Source organism: Orbicella franksi, chromosome 6 (genome assembly GCF_964199315.1).
Source record: "Orbicella franksi chromosome 6, jaOrbFran1.1, whole genome shotgun sequence".
Taxonomy (NCBI): Eukaryota; Metazoa; Cnidaria; class Anthozoa; order Scleractinia; family Merulinidae; genus Orbicella; species Orbicella franksi.
The window spans coordinates 9,984,460-9,994,953 of NC_138150.1; the positions used below are offsets into that span (position 1 = coordinate 9,984,460).

Genomic DNA, 10,494 nt, shown 5'->3' on the forward strand with positions numbered 1-10,494 from the left:
ATCTATTCTTCTTGGTCGGCGGGTGCTTGGTACGACGAAAACGTGAATCTGGAGACTCATGATTTGATTGTCTATGTTCTTGGACTAAGATTTTCACTTATTCAACGCTGTGTTCCTTTCCGAAAATTTCCCGTGGATTATCTCTTACCAAGCATGGCCAATTACGGCATATGCACATCTAAAAAATATTGTAACAAAGGAAACTTCAGCAGGAGTAAGATTTTGATTGGAAGTGATTCATGTGTTTCTTTGTGAAAGGTTTCACTGAGACTTCTCCCCGTAAACTAGTTTCGAGCTTTAGGTGCTGTGATCGAACGGTTTGTGTCAGAGATCAACCAGTGATACTTTCGGAAAGGAAACCAGCATTAAATTATGAAAAAGAATCTTAAACCAAGAATCTAACGTATCAAATAATGTCTTCAGACCCATCTTTTTCGTGCATTGAGGCTCCGAAGGCTGAGAGAGAAAGAGAGGCAGCTCAGAGGATGACAACGTTATTTTCTCAAGAAATCCAATTCCCGGTTCTATATTTAATTAGTGAAGACTGAAGAGGCCGTCAACTACGCAGGTCCCCGCTTAGATTGCGAGAAAACTCTCTTGGAGTTAGAGGGCGGACGTTTATGCGCCATTATCCAAACTAGCATTTCCCAACATGCCTTTCGTGACTAGCACCTTCAAGGATCTGGCTTCCTCTGAAAGTTGTCCGTCACAGATGTGGGCATGACGTATAAAAATAAAAGAACTAAACGACAAGAAACCACACAGGTGCAAAAGACAGTGAAATGCAAACGGGAAACAATGCTACTCATTAAAATCCGGTTCTCGATGGAAAGATACAGGATTTGGAGGTAGAAAGGACAGTGAACGCAAAGTGCCAAACACAAACTACAACAAAACAGTCCCCCAATTTTAATCAATAAAATAAAAATATATATGTATATTAAGAAACTAAAACAGAGTTTTTCAATTTTCGGCTCTATTATGCTTGTTTCTGGCAAAATACAGGTGAAATGAAAGTAATAAAATAGACAGTGTTTCTGTTTCTAAAGACTTGTGACATATACTGCTAGACCAAACTCCGCTCATATTTGCTATGGCTTTAATCGCGCTGTGTCTTCGGTCCATGTCCATTGACGTTTAAGCGCATTTCTTCTAGCTACCCTTTAAACGTGTGTGAACAACATCATGACTAACACAGCCGCAGATCTCAGTGATGCTAATTTCTCCATTATACCGAGCTGTGCCTCTCACCGTGAAAACGTGCAAGATTCTTGGCCTCATTATGGCACCCAAATACCATACCAAACAATTTCACCACGTGCTTTCGACTTAACCACGTCCTTTTTATTATTCCATTTTAAACATTATCTTATGGCAATACCATCCACAAAAAAACAACCAATTTGTCATTTGTCCATTATTGTCAGATCCAAATCCTTCTATCTTGTACCGAAACTCCCTTTTCTAACTCCTCTATCCGCCGCCGAGCGCCTATCATCACCCTTTGCAGTTCCATCTTTGGCTTTCAATTCTATCCTTGTCATTCGACCATTGTTTGCTAAGCCTTACCCATCTATCTTGTACCGAAACTCCCTTTCCCCACACCTCCATCCTCCGCCGAGCGCCTATCATCACCCTTTGCAGTTCCATCTTTGGCTTTCAATTCCATCCTTGTCATTCGACCATTGTTTCAGTGCTAAGCCTTACCCATCTATCTTGTACCGAAACTCCCTTTCCTCACTTCTCCATCCTCCGCCGAGCGCCTGTCATCACCCTTTGCAGTTCCATCTTTGGCTTTCAATTCTATCCTTGTCATTCGACCATTGTTTGCTAAGCCTTACCCATCTATCTTGTACCGAAACTCCCTTTCCCCACACCTCCATCCTCCGCCGAGCGCCTGTCATCACCCTTAGCAGTTCTATCTTTGGCTTTCAATTCTATCCTTGTCATTCGACCATTGTTTGTTAAGCCTTACCCATCTATCTTGTACCGAAACTCCCTTTCCTCACTCCTCCATCCTCCGCCGAGCGCCTGTCATCACCCTTTGCAGTTCCATCTTTGGCTTTCAATTCTATCCTTGTCATTCGACCATTGTTTGCTAAGCCTTACCCATCTATCTTGTACCGAAACTCCCTTTCCTCACTCCTCCATCCTCCGCCGAACACCTATCATTACCGTTTGCTGTTCCATCTTTGGCTTTCAATTCTATCCTTGTCATTCGACCATTGTTTGCTAAGCCTTACCCATCTATCTTGTACCGAAACTCCCTTTCCTCACTTCTCCATCTCCCTCCATCTCCCTTTGCTAACTCCTCCAACCGCTGAATGCCGAACATCACACTTTGCATTTCTTCCGTTGGCTATCAAATATATCCTTGTCATTCGTCTATTGTTACTTAGCCTTTTCCATCAAACTTGCACTGAAACTTCTCGTCATCTTCCCCTGTACATGCCTTCTTTGGCTCTCAAACACAACTTAAACATTTCCATCTACCCACTGAAACAAACCTTTCTCCAAATAAATCACCTTTCTTTGCACGTTTGATCTAAATTCCATCTGTTCTGTGGCCATTATGAACCTTTTTCCTTTCGTTTTTGATTAGCTCTCCGAAGTCCTTGATCGCTTTTATCATTTGGGTAGCCATGGTCTGTCATTTGTTAGTTTTCCGTGTTTTGTTGACATCACAGTCGTTCATTCTCGTGATCACTTATGGTTAACTTATAATTAACTAGTTAAGACGTTCTTCCTTCTTTGGCATAAACAGGGCCGATTCTAAGCGTTATCATGTTGAATTTAACGTAAAAATAAGACAAAAGAAAGTAATTTCGCCATCCACCCTGAAGTTGCTCAAAATTAAATTGAATCATATTATTTCTAAAGCATGCACAGGGCCGATCCTAGATGTTGTCATTGAAGTTAACTTAAAAAACAAAAGAAACAATTCCCCCCCCCCCCTCCCTAAAGCTCGTGAAATCATTTTGAGTCAAATTCTTTTTTTAGCATGCAAAGGGCCGAGGCTACGTGTTATCATTGAAGTTAGCTAAAAAATAAAGCAAAAGAAAGAAATCCTCCCCCCCCCCCCGTAAAGTTCATTAAATTACTTTGAGTCATATTCTTTCTTTAGCATGCACAGGACCAATATCATTGAATCAAACTTAAAAATATAGCAAAAGCAAAATATTTCTCCCCCCTGAAGTGCGTGGAAGTTAATAATAAATAATCCCTTTCCCTCCCCCCTCCCCCCCGAAGTGCGTCCAAGTTATTGTGCGGCTCGGCCGCGAAGTGCGTCAATGAGACGTCTGAAAAATCGCTTGGTTCTTCTATAGCGTCCAATGAAGCCAGTGGCCAGTTCATTCTCCAGTTTCTCATTCTGCAAAAGATTGCAACAGAAAAAATGACCAATTATTAGTTTTATAACATAGAGAGCAGATTTATTTTGGATGGGTCCCATACAGAGTAGAGCTAAAGAACTCTTATGTTGTTACGCCCTGCTAGCTTGTCACTGCCATAAGTTGTCACCTATTCTCGTACCTTGTCACGCTGTTATCAAGCTCTTACCCGTTGTCGCGATCTCATTTGTTGTGACCAGGGGCGGGGCAGACGACTCCTGAAATTTGCGTATCTGGATCATCCACCAAAAAGTGATGTCACATCCGGTTTAAACTGCGCCGCAGTGCCAGGCGTCACAGAGTGTTCTCCCCCGCCCCTGGTTGTGAAGCTTTCATCTCAGTTCCTCCCTTGCTCTGTCGTTTTTCATTCTTAGATCTCATTTGTAATCAAGCTTAAACAACGGACTTAATAGGTTACCATGATTACGATTACGATAAGCGTGAAATTTTATTATTTTATTTTAAATTTTTGTTGGAACTAAAAAAAACGTAATAACTCAAGACAGTGTTTCATCAAATTTCGTGAGACCGACAAGTTTGTCTAAAATACTCCACTGCGCGTCGTATTTTTTAAACTCTATTCTCAGAACTTGCAAATGTACGTGATGAAACAACATTTTAAGTTTTTGATATCTTACATCTTTTCTTTGTTTTTGTTTTTTATTTTCCACAAAACATTACGTTTAGTCCTGAAGCGGTCATGGAGAAAAGGAAAGCAAAAGTTTAGCTTCTTACCTCCTGCTTGAGTGTCTCGATGGTCCTAAAAAGTAGAAAAGAAAGTACAAATGTTAAATTCGTCGACTTTTTACACAATTATCTTACAGGGGAGATTTGGTAAGTATTGGAGGACGAAACTGGAGAACAATTTGTTGTTTAAGTCATACCAACAAATGCAATTCACTTGTTTGAACATTGGGTTAAATTCGATAAAGCGCTCTTTCCATTTGATGAAAAATGCTCCCTATTAATAAATTACTTAAACTCTTTTCTCTGAACCCTACAAGGCGAAAACCTGATCACGACTGTGCAAAATATTATTCAAGGCAATTGTGTACCTACATCAATAAAGTCATGGCGAATTTTAATTAGTTAAATTTATTTTGCAAACCACAGCAAAAGTTTACTTACTCTTCCATTTCGCCAAGTTTACTTTCTTGGTTGGCCTAAACCAACGAGAAAGAAATTACAGTCTATAATTTGAATGCTCTATATTTCTTCAAGTATTTGTGACTATATCATTAAATATCAAGACTTCACTTTGCAATACATGAGAGGGGACTGTAAGGACAAATCAAACATTGACTGTTTTCAGGGCTATTCTTTTAAGATATCATGGCTGCTAATGGTGTTCACTGCATGGTAGCTATATAACCTCGATTCCAAGCTGTCTGGGTAGTTGATGTTTTAAACGGAAATATAAGCTAAATTTGTAAGATGGCGGACATGGGTAATTCGCACGTTTATCAATAGTTGATGCCGGCCAAAACTTTTACCTTCATAACCTCTAGGCCTCGGTTGGTTCTTTTTTTAAAATCCTTTAGGCGTTGAGAAATGCATTTGTTGTTCTTCTTGGCCTTTTCCAGCCTGGAAAACAAAATCATTACCTCGTACGTGATAAGAACTTCCACAAATGTAAATTTTGCATTCCACCATGGACGAAACACTCAGGTTCATTAGCCAGGCAAACATTCAAGTCATTTTATAAAGGTAGGTAAAGTCTGCATACGAGCCAAGTGGCTCATCAGACCGGAACTTATTCTGGTTTCAGTAGCATGAAGCGACAAGGAGTATTACTACTCCCCCCTGAATGGCATGCTAGTCCATACCAGGGTTACCCCCAGCATTAAATTTTCCGGTACCATTTAAACTCCTCAGGGTGGAGAGAGGCACTGTGAGAGTAAAGTGTCTTGCCCGGCTGGAAACTCTACACAATGTCCCCGGTAAGGACTTGAACCCGGACCGATCGCTCCGGAGTCGAGCGCACTAACAATGAGACTACCGCGCCTACACAAAGGGAGCGACTAAATACACTTTGATTCTTTGAAACCAAAAGAAATCTTCCGTAATTTTAAGTTGCCAAGTTATCCAAAAAGTATGAATGTACGTAGATTTGCCTCGACCAGTCGAGAGAGAAATTTCAATTTAGCTTTTACTTACTTAGTGGTAGCTTTCTTGAGAGAGAGCTTCTTTTCATCCAGGGAACGCTTGTGCTCGTTTATCTAGCGAATGTATCGATAAAAAAACTGTTGTTAAACAGGCACAAACACCGGCCTTAAGAAACGGTTTCACAACTTCATCTTGCAAATGGAATGGTGTGAGAATGAGCCACCCCGCAGGAAAAAAGAAAAAAGTTAAAAGCAAGTGTATTTACCTCGCCTACCAACGCCGCTTTCTGCACTGCGTAGTCTCTGTTAAAACAACGAAAAACACATTTAACGAGTTCACTTAGTACGGTATGTTTCCTTTTTAACAACTTACAGAGATTAGGCCCTTAAAGAGCCTAGTAAATAAACTGGCCAACACAGCATGCAGGTTTACTCCTTGAGGTTTGTATCGTATTTGTCTCCCCACTACGCAACCGTTAGTTTTGCATGACGACCCTAATAACGGCTGCGAAGGAGATTATCTCCCCACCACCGTGCCCCTGAAAAGTAGCTAGTGTACCACACCCCGTATTCGTACCAGGGATTCTCTATTGGGAATTTTATCTAGGGCCTTCGACTATTTATGGAAAGTTATGTAGTGAGTCATATTATTTCTAGATGGCCATGAATTCAAGGCTTCAACGGGACTCGTGTTTCGTAAGGCATAAACCATCTTTAGCCATCGAGTTTATTCCTGCCAACCCACCTAATTATTTAACTTTTTCCAAGCATGTAACATTTATTCAATGCTTTCCTAGCAGCATTCATAAAACATATCTGAGATGTCATTTTTTACATGTCTAAAGCCACCAAGTAATCTGTAGATTTAGGCAAGCCTTAAAGTGAAACTCCTGGGTCGGGTTGTTCAAAGCTCGAAAAGGCTAACCCAGGAGAAGCCAAAATTTTGATCTGAGTTTTGTAACTTTGCGGTGAGGTTTTCTGTTTTGGGTTTGAATGATCTCAAAAGCAGTGAAAAACATTCTTATACATTCTAATTTATACTTTGCTTGGATTTTAATCCAGGATGACCGTTAACCGGCTTCCGAGCAGTCCGACCCTGAGTAAAATAAGTTAACCTGACATGCGATCCAATCAAAAAACAATAAAAAAACTAGCACTTGGTCAGCGGTAAACTTCACAAAACGTGATCTCAATAAGCTCTAAACTTGCGCCCATGATATGGTCACGTGATACTGGTCAGAGGAAACCTTATTTTGACAGGTTTAAATTGACCATACAATGGATATCCAATATCAAAGAGGCACGCTATAAACCAAGGCTGCATGTCTCTATCAACCTTTTGCTGGAGTATGGCCGGCATCCTGCGCGACTCCGTCGCCGACGTCGTCGTCTTGCGTACGCGCCCACGAGCAATACCGTTAGCCATGATAACCATGAGAAAATCAATTCATGAGTTTCCTTTTCTTTTGTTTATGGGTAACGACCGGTCCAAACGCTGCTCCACTAATGTACCGAACCAAACTTGAATAAGTTCGACTTTGAGCGACGGCTGGTTCAGACGGTACACTTGCGTCGAACTTGTTCGGGAAGCCCGTGGTAACAATTTTCGACGGGAAAATGTGCGTTCTGAATTCAAGAACTCTGTCCAAATAGAAAAGCCGTGACTAACATTTCGCTGTTATAGCAATACTTAGAGAAGCAAATTCAAACTCAAGGTTCAGTGTTTGTGGTTAGACAGGTTTTCTCCCAGTTAATTCGACTTGTTAATGGGAAATCTCATAAGCTGGGCTATTATCACGAAGAAAAAGCAAAAAATGAATTTGCGCTACAGAAACTCGCTTATATAGTCCCGTTTCTCATAAATCGAAGGCATATTTTGTCTTTATTTTTAGCGACGACTTCGAGTTTCATGCATGACTGGTCACGCCACTCAATTTGGAGCCAATCACGAGTCCCGTTATATGAAAAACGCATTACAGTAATTCATGCATAAGGTCCGACGCATGAGAAGAACGCCGTATGAATCAACTTCCGCTCCAACGTCGCATAGAGCGACAAACCCTGCATTTAATTTTGTTTGCCGCACTAAACCTAACCTGCCGAACCAAACTGATTCAAACGCCGCTCTTCTGCCGTACCTAACTCATCAGTTAGGCTCGGCGCATGAATGGAGCGGCGTTTGGAACGGGCCTTAAGGGGCTTCGCTTGGCGTCCCGTTAGTAAACTTTACATTATGACTCCGTGAACTTCATCTGAACTACTATCTAAATAGAAGCTGAAATGGGATTAACAGAATTGCGAAATAGGAAAACATAATACACAGGGAAATAGCTGTTGTGAACTTTTACTTACAATGCCATCGACCTCATTTGGATCTCCAACGACCTTATTTGGGCCTCCATCGACCTCATTTGGACCTCCGTCTTCAACGAGAACAGAGAGAAGAACAAGTTAGTAGAGAAGTTGATGATCAGTGACTTTTTGTACAGTGAAGAAATACGTTTGTTGTATTTGTAGCTACCTATTGATGTTCACGGTTTCACCCACCTGGTTAACGGTTGTTTGGTTGAGTTCTATTTCAACCTCTTGAGAAAAACATTTGTCTTCGAGCTGCGCTTTCTCGGCTTTCAGTCTCGCAACTTCGTTTTGAAGTCTGGCAACCGTTTCGTGCTCCAACATTGCGAGATTACTGAGAAGAGAAATAAAATGTCGCATTTGGGTACGTTGTAACAGGAAGAATGATGTGCAAGGTGTATTTTTAACCAGATGAGAAGCCTAAATTTTAATTAACAGTAAGTATTTGAAGGCCCTTGAAGTCATGGCCAGTATGGTTTCCATTTCTCTCCAGTTAGTACATTGACTGATGTGTCCATTTTTTCTCAGTTTCACGTCGGTGCTCTGAATAAAAGCTTTTAGGTAAACAATTTTAAATTGTTCATGCATGAGTCCTTTGTGACTCAAAGGGAATAAAGGAGAGAGTAGAGTTTTTGTAGAAGTTATCTTAACTGACTTACTGGAAAATAAACTATGCTCTTCTAATCTTGTAGAATTGAAAAACACACTGTTTTGCTTGCTCCTATTCATAATGGATTTACAGCATAGTAAACTTACTTTCTCTGCTCTAGTGTCTGGTATACCGCTCCCTAAATAACCAAAAAAGCAACAGCAACGACAGTAATAAATAATAAGCGTTACTGCTTTAAAAAATAACACTGAGGAATATAACTTACTGCACATAAAAGAAACTACAATGTTGGACACAACCAACTATACATGTGGAAGTTGTTAGTTTGTAAAGACACTGTTACGTTGCGTTGCGTTGGTGGGCAAAGTTAAACACGAAGTTAACCGTCGTAGAGATTCTTTTCTAGTCGAGCATTATTCCTTCGAACATATTTTATATTTTGGGATATTTCTCCTTGTCTCTTATAAAACCCGATCATATGAAGTTACTCCTCAGAAACGGCGTGTGAAGATTGTACTGGCTAAAACTCATAGTGCGAGTTCTGTCACAGACTGGGAATATTTTCTCAATTTGTTCCCATGTTTTATACAAGTTAAATACAGCTTCTCTGTACTACAATAAACCCACCTGGTATTGATAATACCGGACTTCAACTTGTTGGTGCGTAAACGTTCTGCGACCAAAAAATCCAGTTTTAATTCTGTAGTTAGTAATCTTCGCCCTGAAGCTCAGTCTTTCAGTTTAAAGTAAGAAAGTATCTCCTTCTTCGAGGTAGCTATCTAAATATTTCTTTAGGATTTGTCCACAAGCATGTTCCGTCATTGTCTTTATCTCTCGCTTTCTTTCGTGTTGTTGTTCACACTTTCAAAAGCTGCGCTCCCTTACGCGTCATAAGCATTTCGAACATTTTATGAACATTTTAAAGAAAAGTCTCAGTGATGGGGAAAAAGTACTGAATATTCTCTTGAATTACACAAATTTTAATTGAGATGGATATTTTTACTTACGCCTGTTGCATTTGCAGATTCCGCCTTTCTTCTTGTCGGGAACCTGTACTTGCAATCTCCCCCAATACCTGTAATGTAAGATGACCGTTGAAACACCGAGTTGAATTAAAGCATATTTTGGCTAGCATCGGATATAGATTTTCTAACTCGCTTTCAATTCGGTTTCATAATGTTAAGTTATAGTAATTGGACCAAGTGGAGCACAATTCGATTCAGTGAGTAATCGAGCAAATAATTTCAAAATCGAGGAGGTTCCATTCTGCAAATCCAGTCTACGAAGGTTTCAAACAAAACAGCCAGTTTGGAAGTTTATGATACCCGACGAAAGCACTAAGTTCGCTGGTACCCATTTATACACCTGGGAGAAGAGACGCACGGTACGTTAGAGTAAAGTGTCTTGCCCAAGAACACAACACAACGTCCCAAAACAGGGCTCTAACCCGGACCGCTCGATCTGGAGACGAGCAAACTAACCATGCCATATGAGGCTATCGCGCACTACTAAGCTTAAATTGACAAGTTTACCCCAAAGTAGAAGAACCTATTTTGCCAGACTTCAGTACACGTTGGTTTTTACTGTAACTAATAAAAGTAAATGTTTTTAGGATATGCAAACAGCGGCATATATGAGAACATTTTCAAAATAGTTATATCTAATCGTTACAATTTGAGCGCTAAACATATTTTGGCTATATTCCATATGTGTCGAGTTCCGCTGTGTACATGTTAGGGACGGTTTCATGGGTAAGAAAAATAGAAAAACAACCAAAAGAAACAATAGCGCGATTTCACTGGTCTGACCTAAACACTCCATAAACTTAGCTTACCTGGCTTGGTACAGTTTGGTTGGTGTCCCAAACTGGAATATTCACTGAGGAAAAAGTACGAGAACCAACATACCACGAGTCAAGAACGTATACTATTCATGAAAATACGAGAGCATAAGTAGGGCAAAAAAAAAAGAGGCAAAATCGATTATACCTCCTTGGAAATAAGCCATAACGAGCCAACCTTTTTGCTTTCTATTT

At 40.3% G+C, this 10,494-nt stretch overlaps 1 long non-coding RNA gene across 1 annotated transcript in view; it reads left to right on the forward strand.

The window, feature by feature from the left end:
- Positions 1 to 10,494, forward strand: part of LOC145491557 (uncharacterized) — a 214,403-nt gene that overhangs the window by 138,246 nt on the left and 65,663 nt on the right. The gene's annotated exons all lie outside the window — the stretch shown is intronic.